This window comes from Melopsittacus undulatus, chromosome 11, assembly GCF_012275295.1.
Source record: "Melopsittacus undulatus isolate bMelUnd1 chromosome 11, bMelUnd1.mat.Z, whole genome shotgun sequence".
Classification (NCBI taxonomy): domain Eukaryota; kingdom Metazoa; phylum Chordata; class Aves; order Psittaciformes; family Psittaculidae; genus Melopsittacus; species Melopsittacus undulatus.
In genome coordinates, this window is record NC_047537.1 from 1,713,298 (window position 1) to 1,730,531 (window position 17,234).

Consider the following 17,234-nt stretch of genomic DNA (forward strand, 5'->3'; position numbering starts at 1 on the left):
GAGCTCCTGCTTCCTCAATAGGATATTTTTTCCCTCTGACATTTGTTTCAGTTAAAATAACAGATTTGCCAAGAAGAAAAAAAAATGCAAAAAGAAAATAACATTGATGATCCACCCTCTGTTTTCATGTAGGACTTGGCCCTTCCATCCCTGTGGGCTGCCAGTGCTGCTCCTCACATAGGGATGTGGTGGGAGCACAGACCCCTTGCCCGCTCCCTGTGTACAAGAGCAGCCCAAATGACTCTTTTCCTAACAAGACAGGTCCTTCTGCCCATATGTTTGACTACTGATCTGAAGGTGGAGTTGTAGTTAATGAGAGGGTTGAATCCAAAGAGGTTGAGTTCCTTCTACAGTCAAAACCACCATACCAATACATAGATTGCTTCAGATTGCAGAGGTTATTAGAGTATACAGGAGATGCTTGGGAATCATCTCTGGGCAACAAGGATGTGTGTACTTATTAATAAAAGTGCTTAGAAAATACTGTTTGTATTGATCCAGAGTCCATTTAAAAACCTTATCTCCATTTTCCTTCCATTAGCCAGGAGGGGAAGGTCTTCTCTGGCCCATGGCCACCAGCACGGCAGCAGGACCTCAGCACTCAGCTGCTGCGGAGAGCCAACAGATCCTTCTCAGGGCTGAGCTGTGCCATGAAAACCAGGGTTTAAGAGACACAGACGATCAGACCCTTCCTGAAGAGGCTGGGGGAATCCAGGGATGGATGGATGCTGACTCCTACCTGCTGTCCACAGAGACGGGCATCCAGCTGACCTGGGGCTTCCCAGAGGCTGCTCCCCATAAGAGAGCCGTGGATCCCTCCGAGCTGCCCGCACGGTGCTGCCTGCACACTGCTCCACACCACATGAGGGCCAGGCAAGTCCACACCAGCGCTTTGCAATTCCAAGTACTTGCAAATGTGGCCGGCATTTAAGCTCTTGTCCTGCTCTGTATCCGATGGATCCTGGCTCCTGCCTTCCTCTCCCCTGCAGTGCCTGCGAGCAGGGGCCCTCAGCAACAAGTGCCAAAGATAACGGGAGGATTTCCCAGGACTTCAGTTTTCCTGCAGGTGAACCCATGTCTTGGCATCTCCACAAACAGAACCCATGAGGGGCTGGAAGCAGCGGGGCAGCAACACAAGAAAGCATCTCAGTGTCTCTCCCACCTGCAGTCACAGCACAGAGAGGCACTGATCCTCACCATGCGCATTACCATCAAGCCTCTGTTTCCTTGGGCTCAGCACCAGGACATAGCCCTTTTTCCCCTGCAAGCATGCAGTCTGAAGAGGGCCAAGAAGCAACAGGGGATGTAGAGCAGGACAGAGAAGGAGGGGGGGAAAAGCCCAACTCGCAGTGATTTTGCCAGAGCTCCTAAGAAGATACAGCCTCTTTCAGTGCTCCAGCTAAGGAACTATAATTATTTCAGCTGAAATGATAATTCTTTTACTGGAATTTCTCCATTTCTACATGGAACACACCAAGAGCCAGCAGACATTTAGGAACGGGGATAATCTTCCTAAGCAATGGGGTTTTGAGCAGCTGGAGAGGCAAATGCAAAGGGAGCAACACACATTGAGCGCTGGGAAGCAGCAGCTCCCTGCAGTGCCTGCTCACCACAATCTAGGGCACCAGTAAGTCAATACTGCACTCCTTGCATTTACTTTCAGTGCTTTCTCTTCCCTCTGCACGCTGCCTTGGCAGGGTTAATGCCTCTGCACCACAGGCACTGACGAGGTCCCCGAGAAGCCATCAGATGGATCTACACCCCTGTGAGTCTGCCTTTGTATCTAGGCCTCTTTCCCGACGTTTGTCTTTAAAAAGCAACACTATTCATATGAAAAGTTGATTAATTCCACTCGTTATAATTATTCACACAAATAAAATCCAGCTATTCCCCCCCGGTGAACACAGGGATAATGGTCATTACCCTTTGCAGTAAAGCGTTTCAGTTCCAGGGGTGAGAAGCTCTGTACCAAGCACTAAGTGTTGTTATTACACTGTCATTAAAAGCATTTCAGGCAGAGTTCACACGCGGCAGGGATTTCTGTCCTCACAGCAGCTGGCTGGGATGGCAACTGGGCTCAGAGGTTACTGCCAAAACCCCAACCCTACCAAAACCCTTCTCTCCATCTGGGGATCTCCACTGGAGCACGTTTGCTGCAGGCAGTGCCCCCATTGCAGCCACATCCACCTTTAGGGAGCCACCTCCCAAGACCTCCCTCCTGCATCCAACACCAGGGTGGGCCTGGGGAGCTGCTCCAGCCCCACTGTGTTTCTGGGGCGTGCTCAGCACTATGGCAAATGGAAGAGACCCACAGGAGAGAGCCTGGAGCAGGGGAACCCCAATATTCCCTGACACCATCCCACAGCCACCGGTGCCACAGCAGACACCAGGCACTCAAAGGCACTACAAAGACTTGCATGGCACAGGCAGGAATTAACTGGCTGTGTTTTACCCCCTTGCTTCCCCTATTTACTCTTGGCAGTGCCACCGAACAGCACCTGGCAGCAGCTCCCTGCCTCCTCACCCAGCATCTCAGCACTTTGGGAGACTCCTCTGCTAAACTGGAGCACTGGCGCTTCAGGAAGAGCAGAGAGGAGGGCATATTTAGCAGCAATAGAGAGCTGGAAACAGAAGGAAGCCTTTGAAGAGCTGAGCTGATGGGGAGAGATGGAAAAATTATGTAAAGTAAGAGAATACATATGGAGCTTGCAGGCAGGCTGCAAGCCCAGAGGGAAATGCTGTGTCTGGTACCAGAAGAACCTTTGATTTCTGCCTCTTCCCCGAGTTCTCTGTATTCACATTTCAGATTTTAACCATTTCATAGCATGTAGAACACAGAATACAGCATTTAGAACTCAGGAGGTCAGAAATCACCCAGCAATAGACACCCATGCTTTGCAGCTTCCCTCCTGCCCGGTGCAATGAGCAGCACCCACACCAGCCCTGGCACCCACTGCTCTGACTGCCTGGGACTCAGTCTCCCCATGGGTATGCCCTGGATGGATGCAGGGGACTCGCAGTCAGTTCTCCCCTTGGCTAGCCCAGAGGAGGGACACCGGGTCCCCTTTGCCAAGGAAGTCCCCAGTTCCCTGGAGCGTTGGCAAGAGCCATTATATAAAGGCAATGCAAAAGCCTCGCATGCTGAATCCCAGAACTGTCATCGCAGCCTTTGCAAACCCATTTTTACCTCTCTAAGTGTGGCTCATCGGCGACAAACACGAAAGCTGCAAACCCAGTGTGTTAACTTGGGACTGCTTAGCAGGGAGAAGAAGAAGTAGAGCAGCCCCGAGCAGATGCTGAGCAGATATCCCTATGAAACCACGGTACCTCTGACACATTTCCTACTCCTGTGGTGCATTTCACATGCTTACAAGCACAGCAATGAGCCCCTGAAGCTTTGCAGTGACTTGTAATCTCTTCCTGTATCTTAACAAAGCTGATGACAGGTTAAAGTAGCTGGAGGGGAAAGGGAAGGTATCAGTATACCTGTCACGGCTGCTCAAGCCACTGAGGAAATTAAAAGCCCTTGGGTAGAATCTAAGTATATATCTGCAAGGGAAGCATGAGAAGTCTCTGGGCAGAGCTCAGGACCCAGGCATGGCCCAGCCGCTTTTCCAGGTGAGTGCATAATGGGGTCACTTATCTGCTTCCCAAGACTTAATGAGAGCAGCGCCCGAGCCCTCACCCAGGCAGAGCTGGCAGCCGGTGCCGCCAGGGACAGGCAGAGCATGAGTCAGCCTTGGCTTTGCACAGGGAGGAGAGCAATGCAGGGAGGAAGGTGGTGAAGCTCAGAGGAGGTGCCAGGGCAGGACCCAAACCCAGCCTGGAGGAGCAGAAGGGTCCTGAGCATGGGCTGGCAGAGCAATGTGGTTGCCCTCCACTGTCAGCAGCTGCTGTTTGTTGCCTCCCAGCTGCAATCATCTTTGCACTGTAGAATGCTTATGACTGTAAGCACTTGTGCAGTATTTTTCCCATGGGAATCAGAAAACACCTTGTGAGCATCCCTGGGTATTGCTCACAAAACCCACAAGAGCAGCAGCATAGGAGCCATCCTATGCTCAGGCTGTTGGGCAGGAGGAGGCAGTAATTCCATGTCCTGTGGTGTAATTACCATGGCAGTTCTTCCTTCCAACCTTCCCAAGGGCCTGACTCCCACAGGTCCCTTCCCCTTTCCCTACCCTCCTTCTGCAGGTGGTGAGCCAAGACCCAGAGAAAGGAGAGGGATGCTCTGAGCATCCTCACCCTGTGGCTGAGGTCAGGACAGCAGCAGCACACTCCTGTGCACATCACCAACAACCCCTGCTCTGGGGAACACCCTGCTTCACTGGGATGCGCCTCAGCTCTTCCCAAGGGATTGACAGGCAGGAAAAGCTGGAAAGGAGCCTTGTGCCTCCCCACGCAGCCTCTCCTGAGCCCTTCCAGCACACGCTATTTCCAGCCCAGCAGCAAAGTGTCTTCAGGAGCCGGTGACAATCCGGCTGTAGACAAGCTACAGCGTTTAATGAGCCGGGAGGTACAGGCAGCTCCCTCACTGCTGCAAACACCTCCCCGGGTTCCCTGGCACAGCTATCCAGGAAGCAATTCCCAGACTTTCAAAATGCCAACGTGATTCCTGCTCTGCAGTTTTAAAGGACTCGGAGCCTTTTCTGTGTGACATTTCTGCAGCAACTCTGTCACTGAAGTACTAACACCCTAATGAAATGATCACTCACACTGCACAGCAGTGCTTACTTATTAAATGGCTCCATTTCTGCTTAAAATGTGGGGAATTTCATCATTTAGCCAGGCTGGATGGGGCTTGGAGCAAGATGCTCTAGTGGAAGGTGTCCCTGCGCATGGCAGGGTCGGGACTGGATGAGCTTTAAGGTCCCGTCCAACTCAAACTATTCTACGATTCTCTGAGCTAAAAACCTTCCTAAAACTTTTTAAATATATATATTTCTTTTGATTGTTTTTAGGAGAGATGAATCTTCAAACCAGAAACTTGGGCTTTGGGGCTCTCCATCAGCTCTACTGGTTATGTCTCATAGTAATAACATGTTGTCCCCTCCCCAGGGCCGCAGGATCATGCGAGGTACCATTTGCCATCCGTTCTCTGTTTCTGTCTGTCTTCATTTTGTAATACATTACATAAGACAGAGAAAATGGCAAGTCCGTATAAAAGGAAATTCACAATGCGCTGCAGAAATCAGGCATGAACTCCATGGAGTCTGTGACAGGCTCATCATGGTGTGTGGGAAGGACGAGAACAAGGGGTTGTACCAGACCATTGATCTTCAAGTACATTTCTTATTTTAACTTCAATGAGGAAAACTTGCTTACCCATCAACAGTGCTCTGCAGCTGGAAGCTCTGCAGGAAGCAGGAGTCCCTGGGGCCCAGGTGATGTGCAGTGCCCATGGCAAGGCTCACGCTGTGCCCAGACGCTGTCATGGACGTGACAAACAGGGTCTCCCTCTTTACACATTCAGCCGAAAGCACCAAGGCATTAAAAGGAACAGGAAGGTGCAATGCTTGGATCACCCAAAGCACCACCATGACCAGGCACAGCGTGCCTAAGAGCCCTAAACACAGCATTTATGCAATGGCAAAGGTCTTTTACAATGTCAGGTGCCTACCCACTTTGTGTACTCTGAAATATAGGAGTAAGGTGTGCAGATGACTGCATTAAACACTGTCCTCCCAATGGAAGAGGCTACAGGGGCCTCTTCTACATAAATATCCCTAAAATTCCCCCCCAGAGGAGACAGGCATTGCCATACACATGAAAGAGCACACCCGGTCAGACTAAAGCCACAGAGAAGCATTTTAAGTCAGGTTATTACACACACTTGGTCTTATCTGCACATCAGCTTCTGGTTCAGCTCCCATGACCAAATCATCTGTTGGGAAGGAAATAGCCGCTCCAGGAGCCAGTCTGAGAGCAGATGCTACTTCATGGACATCAGGGCTCGACCGCCTCATACACCTACAGTAAAAGCACACCTTAAATGGCCTTGGCCTGTTCTCGTCTCTTATATAAAGACACACAAACCCAAACAGGAATAGGCTCCAGTGTTTTACTTGGTATTTCCTTGAAGACTGAGCTGCAAGCACCATCCTCTCCATTTATATTCATTCTGGCTGGGCAGAAGCTTTTAGGAAGAAAGATTGTTTAATAAACAGACATTCATAACAAGTGTCTGATCTTCAGCCCCATCATCTGGAAAAGTGTCCATTACACTAAGTGAAGAACTCTCTGATCATTAAGTGTGTTTAATGGGATCAAGATTAAATTATAACATGACTGTATTAATATCTGCACTAGCAGGTTCAGCTGCACTCCTTTCTCTCCCTAAGATCTGCTATTAGGAAACAGGGCAGCTTAGAGGACAAAAAGGGCCTTAAAAGGTGGAATAATTGTTCCAGATCTTAGAAGCTGCTCAAGAAAAGCAGCAATCCAGCCCCGAGGCAAACCTCAGTGCCCTCTGTGCTCACCAATACACACAGGATCACAGCATCCACTGTGCTCTTGGAAATCAGCCTCCTTCAAAAGGAGGATTCACTTCAAAAGGGCATGGGGGATCACGCAACACATAAAAAGGCACCCACAGTGCATAGGTCTCATCTAGGCATGCATTTCACCTCAGTCTTTCCTAATTCCCTGCAACAGAGATGAACATTCCTCCTCCTCCTCCTCCCTCCCACTAAAAGCCCAATCCAGGCTCTCCAAACTTGCTCCCTCTGAAGCCATGTACTCCCTTTGGAGCTCACTTGGCAAAGCCATTGCTCGAGTGTGAATGCCAGCTTCATTCAGCAGGCACAGCCATGCCTGGCATAGTGCCCTCTGCTTCAGCATGCTTACAGGCTGAACAAAGCTTACTTCCAAAGCTGGATGCACTTCCAAAGAGCATCACCAACTGTCCTTGGAGAACCTGCATGTCATGGACACAGCAGAAGACACTCTCGCTCCTCTATGCACCAGCACAGGGCTTCCTCCAGCCAACAACGGCTTTGGATTCACTTAACTAACACTTTGGGCTTAACCTGGTCTTGCTGCACAGCTCTGGAGCCAGGAGTCCGGCACAAGGCTGTACAGGGCATGCTCCCAGGCATCCGAGGGCAAGGTTTGAGGCTCAGTGGGCTTTGCTCTTTTTCATAGCTGTTTGTTTTGGGGGTTTAACCCACACCATTGGGAAAGCATCCATCCTTCATACATGTGCACGTCTGTAAGCAGAAATACTTATGCTGCTGAACCCTGGAAGGACGAATATTTCCTAGCCACAGAACACTGCATCTGGCACTAAAATCCACTTGCAAGTTCTTAGCAAGAAGATATATCTCCCATTAGAGACAGTAACCAGAAATTGGTTTTCCTCACAATTTTAGCACAATAGCTGCTGGCAATAAACCTCTCCATCAGCACTGGGCAGTTCTAAGTGCAGATACAGTGTGGGAAGAAGCCAAACAAGATGACAATATTGGGCTTTAAAAGCATTTTGGATGAAGATGAAAAGGAACAATCGTTGAATGTCAGCTCTGGAAAAGGTTGATGAGATTTAATGGCTCTTTGTGTCACCAGCCTGTCACCACGTAACACTTCCAGTGACCCAGCAGATAAGTAGCTCCTGCAGCAGAGCCATCCAGCTTGTGGCAACCCCTGGCAACAGCTCTGAGACGGCCACTGGAGAGACCTCCACTCTGGATGAGACTATAAAGCTTTTCTCCACATGGGAAAACCTCACGGTGCTGATTTACCAAGCTGGAACTGTTGCCATGCACGCAGGCCTTGAGGAGCTTCAGACAAGGAGGGATGAAAGGGTGTACAGGAAAGACGAACATCCCCTTTCGCTTGTGTGCCAGCACGTGGGTGAGAACACTCATGCACATATGTGTGCGAGCTCCTCAGCAAGGGTATGTCCCTGTGCCAGAGAGGTGGAGCTGCTCCACATGACTAGAAAGACCACTCAAGTCATCTGAAGTGAGAAGTGAAGTGTCAGAGGAGGCCTTCACTCTCAGCAGTGTGGGTGTAATTGCATCAAACTATAATGAAGCAAATCCATCTTCAAAATCCGAGTTCAGGAACAGTGACTAAATAGCTTGCTCAAATAAATGTCTTCCCAGAGACCAGCTGTAACTTCATGCTGAGAAATACAAGCACCACCTAATACCCATTCCTCTATCCTTGAACAAACACTGTGACTCTGCATTACAAATACCAGATTAAATTAGCACACTAGTGGCCATGCCAGTTATTTCAATTAAAGTCTCTTCTAATAACCAATTACTACACATTTTTATTAAATTAGGGTTTTTTTCCCCCAAACAATACTACCAGCTCAGATGTAATTATGTGCTTCACACACTGACACGTGGACACTGGACAAATGAGCTTCCTTGTGTCTCCACAGCTCTCCCCACTCCTGGTCATGCAATCACATCCCTAGTTGGTCTGAAAGGAGAAGTCGGAGTGTTCTAGCTTTGAAAAACTGTATTGAGCACCCATCTGCAGGAAACCTTTCTGTTTAAGCTGGTTTTGCTCATACACAGAGTAGCACACTGTGTGCAGTAAGAAGGCCACTTTCAAATTAAATAGCTCTAGGGGATTGATTAAAGCATTCAGATATAATACAGCATGGCTTGGCCAGATGCTTATGTCCTAATGGTGATAGTTACAAGACTTCTGAACCAGCAGAAGACTTGAGACAATCTATAAACTGAGCGCATTCACTTCCTCTCTGCCTGCAGGGGGGCAGAAGCTGCCTGGTCTCTGGTTAAAATAGACATCCCACGTCAGGAGCAGCGATGAACGGCAGCGCTGGCAGAGCCCCAGCTACCCCAGCTCTGTCAAAACCCCAATTACACGAGGTGCAAGGCCAAGCCTTACTCATCACATGGAGGTATCTGCATCGCGCCAGAGCTGCTTGGCTGGCATCACCCCTGCCTGGACCTGCTCCATGTGAAGGAGGTGAGATCCTCCCACCTCCCCTGCAGAGCGAGGCTCTGGGCTCCTGAGCAAAGGAAGGGGGAAGCGCAGAGGCTGCTTCTTCCTAAAACCCACAGAGGAGCCAAGGGAGCAAAGGAAACCCCGAAGAGAAGGCAGGAACCATGGTGCGGGGTCAGCAGAGCCTGGCAGCCTTTGCCCAGGGGGATGGCGATGCCCTACCCGGTGCCAATAGCTCCTGCTTTCAGGCTTAAGCTATGTGCTGGAGCAGGATTCCCACTGCTCCGAGGAGCTCTCATTCCACGAGTCTCAGGGGTGGAAAACCACCCACTTTTGGCAAAGGCCTTTCCTTGCTCGTAAACACAGAGCTGGTGGATTTTTCTTGCTGCTTTCTGACAGGATGACACGTTTCTCAGCAGTGTCACTTCAGCCCACAGCATGGCAAGGTCTCAAGCTGACATTTGCTAAACATCTCCACCACCTGCTCCCCAGAAACGTTCCTCTCTCCTAGACAGAGGAGACGTTTCTCTTGACAGCTCCTGCCATCAGGGAGCAAGCACGTACCCTGCCACTGAGCGTTTGTGCTTCATGCTCCAGCTACCGCTTGGCACCCCGGTAATGGGTGATGGGTGCTGACCCACAGCGGAAGCTCCCATTGATCTGGCCAGGCCAAAGCAGCAGCACAGCATTTGGAAAGCCCAATTCCAAACTCAATGTGCTTGTCTTGATCTGCAGGCAGAAAACGGCTGCAGCAAAACTGAACCAGAGCAACGGCTGCGCCAACAACCAGCACCGGCGCAGATCCCAGGCAAGGCTCGATGACTGTACCCACAGCCCAAAACGCAACTGCTCCTGCCTCAAGGTAGCTGCTAAATTAGCAGAGCATCACTGCTGCGGGAGCCCGCGTGGGCTGCAGGAAGCACGGCACAGTCACTAATCCAAACACAGCCCTGGAGTACCGGCGCGGGCTCCGCAGCCTCCTGCCGCACTCCCCCACGGTTCCTCCCCGAAGGCGCCGTGTGATCCGCACTGATGGAGGATGGAGGTGCACGAGCCTGCGGGATGGAGCCCGGCTCCGAGAGGATCCGAGCCTGGACAAGGAGCTAATGGCCCCTAGGAGCAGAGAGCACCAGCGCTCACCATGCGGCACCTGCCACCCACATGTGACATAACCCATCAGATCTCCATCACAGGAGACGTGGTGGGTTTCACACCACCTGGAAGTGAAAGTTAAACCCTGCTGTGGTAGCAGAGAGCAGACAGACAGACAGCATCCGTGTTCGTTCCCGGTGTTAAGGACAGGAGCAAGAGCCAACACGGAGTGAGGAACCTGCCACAACCCTCTGCAAGTGAGGACCAAGGAACAGGCAGAGTGTGAAGAAGAGCAAGGATCACGCGAGGAAGGGGGGATACAACCTGCAGATCCACACGGAGCTCCAAGAGTTTCAGGGCCTGCAGACGGCAGGATGCAGACAGCAGGATGACAGCACCTTCCTCAGGACCCTCACACATCCCAAAGCAGGATCAGGCTGGGTGGAGGATCTCAGTCTCCAGCCTCAGCTGAGCTGCTGCTGCATGGGGAACACAACAATTGATGGCACAGACAGACCCCATCCACAACCCCTGCACCCCACAGACAGCGTATCCAACATCTTACATTGCACACCACACCAGTCAGCTTTGTGCAGAGCTACATAAAAAGCATACATACAAAACCCCAAAAGGCACAGGACAGGTGACTGCAAATTGTCCTGGAGAGAATAATAAAATCACCATTTTGCCCTGGGTTTGGAGTTTCGGTGGATGTTGTCATGGATGTTGGATGGAGTCATGTCTGTGTTGTCCTCAAGAGGGCTCTGCCACAGTATTATTAAAGAGCAGCAGCAAAAATCATCTCTGACAAAGAAACTATTGACAACAGTAGACATGAAACGTGGCTCAGTAAACGGACGATGGTGGAGCACTGAGTGAGGGTCAGGCACTGGGAAGCTCTGCATCTTTGCTACAGATCCAAGCAGGTGCCAGTGGAGCAGAGGCAAATGCAGCATGGCAAGGAAACCTGTGCTAGCTGCAGGGCTTCAGCAGGCAATGTGTTCACATCGCTTCTGATAAGAGCTGAAAACAGTAGACAATAGAGAATTAATCCTCTCTATTGGGGGAACTTCCTAGAAACAGATGTTTTGATTCAAATCTGAGACTTTTTGTTCCTCTTTAAACCCCTCTGCTGCACAGTCTACCACAAAATGAAGTTTCTGAGATGCTGCCTTGAAGGAGAAGACATGGGGCAGATTTACTAAGCAATGTATTTAGGGTCTGCTGGTGATCTCTTTTACCATGACCACAGAGGGGTCTATGAGAGAGCAGCTCACACCCAAGCAGAGCTGCACGAGGCCTGGGCAGGCTGCAGAAGGCTGTGATGGTGCTGCAGGAGTTGAGCCCCCATCTCCCCCAAGGCTGCAAGCGGGGGATGCCTGAGCTCCAACGCTCCCTACACGCAGTCAGCCATGAACAGGTTGTGCAGAGGAAAAGGAATGAGCACCACCTTCAGAATGGCAATAAATGATTTCCCTCGAGAACAAAGATGCAACTGTGATGAGATAAAGCAGTGGGAAAACATAGCAGGGAAATGTAATGTGTTCTCTGCAATTACAGCTACAACTGCCGGGTTGTTTCTCATACTGCCACAACAGCAGCGGTGACAGCTTCAGTCTCAGCCTGACCTCCTGCCCTCACCCAAGCCAACAGCAGCACTGCTATTGATTTCTGCAGATGCAGGGGTTTGCTGTGATGACAAATATCATTCCTTCACCCTATCTGTGGACAGACTCACATCCATGACACTTCCCTGGTGCAAAAGGGACCCATGAACCCTACAAAATGTAGATCAGTGGCAGGATCCTCAATGCAACCAAGCTGCTGTCACTGGTTTGCATGGGATTTCTGTTCTCTGCTCTGTACTGGCAAGTTGAAGCCGTCATCCATCAGAGCACAGGAGCTCCGGGCAGAAAAGTGCCCCAAGGCTTGTGCACAGCTGGAGCAACCGGCAATGTCCTCGTTGAGCTTCGGTCTCAGAACACATGGAAGGAGATTTGCCCTAGTTAACCACAGAAGGACATTTCTCGTGTCACTCTGCACTCCATTTCCTCAGTCTGGACATTGTGTGTCCTGTACAACGGGTGCAGGGCAGTAAAAATGCCATTGTGATGGATTCTCTTCCCAGAGGGCCAATAGCAGCCACACAAGGTGCTCTGTGACAGTGTGTCCACCTGGACCGAGCCCTCACTCCTTGGTTGCAAGAGCTGCTCCTCCTTCCCTCCCCCTTTGCTCTTTCACACAATATGAGCCAAAACCAGCTCCTCGGCTGCTGCAAGTCTCTCTTAGGACTATCCCCACTGCTCTCAGCAGGGCATGCTCCCCTTGCTCACGTTTTCCCCTTCACTCGAACAGGCACTCTCAGGTAACTTAAACCACTACATTCTCATTTTCAAGTCCATCTTCCCCATAGATTGCATAGAAACTAAAGTAAATAAACTGCAAAAATACACCAGGGAGGGATGGAAATTTGAGCCCATAGTGTTAAATTGCGCTAAATAACTGAAAATCAATGTTGTTCTTCCTTTTCATCAGGGCGCAGCTGCACATACTGCAGCACTCCAGGGACACCTCCACTCATTCCACCACACTGCTACGTGTGCTCACTTTTATTGCTAGCCAAGGTCTGCTCCTGACAGTAAAAGCAATATCCCTGAAAAGAATAATGACTCTTTTCTAATAAAATAATATACAGGATTATAAGAGAAATGCATTTCTTCTCTTATTCTATCACTTTCATAACTTTCCTAATATTCCTGCTGATGTCCAGGGGTTCCTGCCTTAGGATGAATACTCAAAGGCACACCAGTAGCTACAAGGAAACATCCATTTAAAAAGCTCCAAGCAGCACTCCAGTGAAGACACCACATTAGTCATCACCACGACAGCCTTTCAGAACGACTGAAAGCAAACTGCAATTAGGAATGCTAGCTGTGACTAAAAGAAAAAGCCTACAAACAGAAGAAAATGCACATGTCTCTTAAGGGAGAGGGCCTGCTGCAGCCCCCCTCACTGGGGAGGACCTGGCCACCCCATAAGCTCTTGGGTGGTAGCTTCTCCAACAACTTAGACAGCAGCTAATAGGGAATGGGGTCAGTGCTGCAGGCTTCCTGAGCAGAGCACTTGTTTCTGTACTGTCAGATAAAAACTTTCTGGCTAAGTGTTGACTCAGGAAAAGAGCCGAATCCAATTAATAAATGTCCTGTTTTTGCTTTGCCAGGTGGCAAAAGCTGAGGAGAAGCAATTCAATTCAAGTCATCATACACAACTTTCAGATCCCACCGTCTTCACCAGTGTTATTTATCACTTGGTTTGCGGCTGGCCTCAGGCATCACAACTGAGACAGCCCTCAAGAGATTCTGCACACAGAGCTGTGGGAGACTGGGACTTAATGCTCGTATTGAGGGAATGGCTGTTAGACAATAAACACCTCCATCCTGCTTCCACAAGCAAGGGATCAGACTGCTGGCAGATGAAGAGCCTTCATCAAGGGACTTTGTGGCACACGGGCATCAGAGCTGGATCTCCTAAATCCAGGTACAAACCTTCACCAGCACAGATGGTACAGCTTGAAGAGACATTGCAGTCCAGAGCCTAAAATCTTGGCCACTACCTCATCATCACAGAAATAAATGGCTCTAACTTCAGGACACAAACTGGCATTTCCAAATCAGCATCTGCATCTTCCAAATAAAATGAGAAATATTGCCCATTAAATCAAATGGCAATGAAGCAGGGATTCAGCCACAGACACATCCAAAGAACCTAACACAGGGACACAAAACTGCCCAGATCCATTAATGTAATGATGCATCTGATGAGAAAGTCACTTGGGGCATGTTAGCATGAAAAGTGCAAGGGTAAGCTCCTACAAGCCTGATACTTCAGCACTCTGGTTTGGTTGTGCCAGCTATAACCCAACCTATGATCCAGAGCCATGCTGAGGGACAAGCTCAAGAGACCAAGACCAGATGTCAGTTAACAGACAAAGGAGCTTCCAAACCCAGTCTGACCTGGAAGCAGAATTTGCCCCAGTTGTTAAAAGCCTCTTTTCTGGGTTATGCAATATCTGAAAGATCTTTGATTTGAAATAGATGTTAATGTTTTTATGGAGCTGGTGCTGAATTCTTCTGCTCAAGCAGCTTTTCCAAACACCCTTACCCATCAAAATGATTCTTTTCTGATAATTAGCCTCAGAAAAAAATGCACTTAATCACAGTGACATCCATTACTTCTTGCTACTGTAAATAGGACTGTGGCTTCTGACTATGATTTTCTGGAAAGCATTCAGACTATTTAAATGAGGCAACGAATAAGCTCTTAGTGGCACATCTCTGAGAATACAGTTTGATTTCATTTGTGGGCTTTTTTTATACATGCCCCAGCCCAGTTGTCAGCTCCGTCCAAGAGAAGAGAATGCAGGAGACCAAAAACTGCCGTAGTCAGGACAGCAAAGATCAAAGGGAAGCCACAGCTTGTGGTATAAAACAATATTTATCAATCCAGCAGATGTGCTTTCTCAGCTGCTTTTCATCAGCAAATACCAGTATCACTTTAGAACAGAAGCCTTCCATAGAGAGCCCAGACCTGCAGCTCCAATGGGATGCAGCATTGAGCTCCTTCTCCCTTCCACCAGCAGCCCTTGGCATTGCTCTCACACACATAGGCACCATCGCACAGAGGATTCCTGTTCTGGAGTCATCATGTCCCAGGTATGTGGCAGGGCAGCCAGGCACTGGCAGTATTCATGTCTCTGGTTCCTCACCTTCTTTTAGTTACAGGCTCAACACTTTAAACCCTGCCTCTTGACTGTTATATTCCAGTGGCTATGAATACTTCTACGACAAGAGAACATCAGTGAGATAAGAAATGCAATACTGCCATAGGAAAACAGAACAGATCTCTTTTCATCCCACTATTGACATGGACAGAACCTTCCCAAAAGAGGGAAAGAAACTTCTAGAACCAGAGAGGACTTCTGCCAAAGCACCGAGGCAACTGCAAGGTTCCCAAAGAGAACCTTTCCTTCCCAAAGGAGAAATCACCCTCTCAGTCCCTGTCAGTAAGGGTTTGTACCCTGTAGTTTGTGCCCTCTGGAGATGTAGATCTGAATGACAGTTAATCCTGTTTCTAGAACCTGAAGACCTGCCTGACAAAAATGTCAAGCATGGTATTTAAGTACAGCTGTATGGCACTGAAATACAGCTGAGCCCAAAGCCCTCCAGATGCCTTGTGGTAATGAGTCCCAAAGACCTTGGAAGGAGCACTTCCATTTGACAACTCTAGATTCTCTTGTCATTAGGCTTTTCCCCCTATTGCACAAATGCATTTACCTCACCCATTCCTCTTCTAGGTGATCTTTTCCTATTTGCTTCCTGGCTGATTTAGTAGCATCCTCCACACAACATTCAAAGTATTATTGTAATTCTCATGTCAGTCTACCTGCCAGAAACTAAGCCCTACGTCCTTAGACTGACTGTCTTCACCTTTCATATTCTACAAGTAAATAAGAAGCAGCCTATTTTACCTGTTCCACCTCATATTCACTGATTAATTCTTTCAGTGCTGTGGGTTATCTGGACACTTTCCTCCTGCTGTACCGCAGCTCTCTAATTATCTCCTTGTTCACCAAGCTCTTGTCTCCTCAGGCTCCAGCACTACCTCAGACCAGTGTTGGTGTCTCCTCAGCATCCTCTGTGATGAGGATGGATTAATACATCTCTAACAGAAGTGGCTCTAAATCCCCAGTAGTGAAACTTGGATTCCCCCACAGCCTCCCATCCTTTTAGTCTCCTGCTGACCCCAGAAACCTCCTCACTTTCATCAGCACTCTTATCATTCTAGGGGAGCTTTTCACAAGCAAATATTGGAGATGCTAATGTATTCAGCATTGCTTTTACAAATGAGATATTTAGTGCTCTGGGTGTTTTCCTTCGGTGTTACACAAGTCCAATGAGCTCTATTTTACCATGCACAGTTCCCCATACTGCTTACATGGGGGAATCTTCCTCCATGCATTCCTGTCAGTGCTGTAACTTCAAAGCACATCCCTCAGCTGCTTAGTATTTATAAGCACAGCAAAGCCAAAAGGCTTCCTGCTTTTTTTCTGCTAGCCTCAATCAGCTCCTTATTCAGTTGATCTGGAACAGACTAACCTACTAGTCTTAATTACACCAGTGAGCTTGGTTTATCTATAAGGTCCCAGTATCATTATTGACCCAGACTGACACTGAGGCCTAACAGCAGCATCTCCAAAAGCCCAGGGAAGCCAAGAGGACTTTGTGTGAGTAGCAAATGTATGCTCATAGATTTGCATTCCCAAATACACTGTGAAGCTTTTAGTATTTTCTAGGTGAAGGGGAAAGTCAAACAACTAAAGATAGCAGCACACAGAGCCAGTGGAACACAGGTATCTTGGGAAACAAGGCTAATGAATGTAACAGAATAATCCGGAGTATCTCCACACTAAAACCAGGGAGATGTTCTGAATCAGAAACACTCAAATCAAGATGAAAATGAAGGTTAAGGGGTAGACCAGTGAAATGCAGGAAAACCACAATCTGCAATTGCCATCCTCTGAATTTCAGATCCATTAAAATACTTAAATATGAAAACTATTAGAACTCTAAACTTCAGACTTATCCAACTGAGCCATATCGTAACCATTCTGAAAGCCAGGCATTTTCTGCAGCAGGAGTTTCCTATTAACCTCTCACATTATGCCATAAAACTATATTAATGCTTAAGTGCCTGGTAAGGAAATCAGGGATTTAAAACCCTGAGGGTCACATTTTCTAGACAGACCAATTCTTACACAGCTACCAAAGTTAGGAACACGTCTTTAGAGCATCTGTAAATCCCACAGTATCAAAGTCCACGTCTTTTTTTGTTTGGTTTCGCATGACAAGTGCATACATAAAAGAATTCACTTGCCTTTTATCACAGATGCACAAAAGCCTTGATGCGGGTGTACCAAATACACAGCAGCCAACCAAAGGCTAACTCAGCAGCAACGGAAGGGTTTTCTCAACACGAGTTACATCTCTCTGCATACATCATGCAGATGACAATCTTACTGATTCCCCATCAGCACTGTAGCTCCTTGATTTTTATGATATGAATGGAGTTGAAGGGAGGGTTGTTCTTATTCCTCTTCATTTAACTGCTCTGCTCATGGAATTCACTTGCCACTCACGGCATTTCTCCTCTTGCTTTAGCTC

The 17,234-nt window shown here is 48.5% G+C and overlaps 1 protein-coding gene across 1 annotated transcript in view; it reads right to left on the minus strand.

Annotated features, from left to right (window-relative positions):
* The window catches only part of KCNT1 (potassium sodium-activated channel subfamily T member 1), a 75,349-nt gene that overhangs the window by 44,535 nt on the left and 13,580 nt on the right, over window positions 1-17,234 (minus strand). The gene's annotated exons all lie outside the window — the stretch shown is intronic.